The sequence below is a fragment of the Sorex fumeus genome, unplaced genomic scaffold, assembly GCF_029834395.1.
Source record: "Sorex fumeus unplaced genomic scaffold, SorFum_2.1 ptg000073l, whole genome shotgun sequence".
NCBI lineage: Eukaryota > Metazoa > Chordata > Mammalia > Eulipotyphla > Soricidae > Sorex > Sorex fumeus.
The window spans coordinates 3343176-3344800 of NW_026606130.1; positions in this window are offsets into that span (position 1 = coordinate 3343176).

Sequence of the window (1625 nt, forward strand, 5' to 3'; positions counted from 1 at the left end):
GCTTTTTTGCCATTCGGATTTCTTCTTTGAGAAAGTTTTTGTTCATTTCATTGCCCCATTTTTTGATGGGGTTGGATGTTTTCTTCCCGTGGAGTTCAACCAGTACTTTGTATATCCTTGATATCAGCCCCTTGTCAGATGTGTATTCGGTGAATATCCTTTCCCATTCTGTAGACTGTCTTTGTATTTTGGTCACTGTTTCTTTGGAGGTGCAGAAGCTTCTTAGTTTAAGATAGTCCCATTTATCTATCTCTGTTTTTACTTGCTCGGCCAGTGGCATGGCATCTTTGAAAGTACCATTAGCCTCAATGTCATGGAGGGTTTTGCCAACTTTGTCTTCAATGTACCTTATGGTGTCTGGTCTGATGTTGAGGTCTTTAATCCATTTTGATCTTACTTTTGTACATGGTGTTAGGCAGAGTTCTGAGCCCATTTTTTTGCATGTAGCCGTCCAGTGATGCCAGCACAATTTGTTAAAGAGGCTTTCCTTACTCCACTTCACATTTCTTGCACCTTTATCAAAGATTAGATGATCATATGATTGAGGGGAAATGTCAGTGTATTCAACCCTGTTCCACTGGTCTGCAGTTCTGCTTTTGTTCCAGTACCACGCTGTTTTAATTATTACTGCTTTGTAGTAGAGTTTGAAGTTAGGGAGGTTGATTCCTCCCATTTTCTTTTTCCAAAGAATTGCTTTAGCTATTCGTGGGGGCTTATTGTTCCATATAAATTTCAGGAGTGTTTGCTCCATTTCTTTGAAGAATGTCATGGGTATACTTATAGGCATTGCATTGAATTTATACAATGCTTTTGGTAGTATTGCCATTTTGACAATGTTAAGTCTCCCGACCCATGAGCAGGGGATATCTTTCCATTTCCTCATGTCCTCTTTTATTTCCTGAAGTAGCGTTTTGTAGTTTTCTTTGTACAGTCCTTTACTTCCTTAGTTAAGGTGATTCCTAGGTACTTGATTTTCTGGGGCACAATTGTGAACGGGATTGTTTTTTTCATGTTGCTTTCTTCTCTCTCACTGTTTGCGTATAGGAAAGCCATGGACTTTTGGGTATTGATTTTATAGCCTGCAACTTTACTATATGAGTCTATTGTTTCTAGGAGTTTTTTGGTGGAGGTTATTGGGTTCTCTAAGTATAGTAACATATCATCTGCGAATAGTGAGAGCTTGATTTCTTCCTTTCCTACCTGAATGCCCTTAATATCTTTTTCTTGCCTAATAGCTATTGCAAGTACTTCCAGTACTATATTGAACAGCAGTGGAGAGAGTGGGCATCCTTGTCTCGTCCCTGATCTTAGAGGGAAGGCTCTCAGTTTTTCCCCATTGAGGATGATGCTTGCTGTAGGCTTGTGGTAGATGGCTTTAACTATGTTGAGGAAAGTCCCCCTCTATACCCATTTTGGCTAGGGTTTTCATCAGAAAGGGGTGCTGGACCTTGTGAAATGCTTTCTCTGCATCTATTGATATAATCATATGCTTTTTATCTTTTCTTTTGTTGATATGGTGGATTATGTTGATTGATTTCCGAATGTTAAACCATCCTTGTATCCCTGGGATGAATCCTACTTGGTCATGGTGTATGATCTTTTTGATGAGTAGTTGGATTCTATTT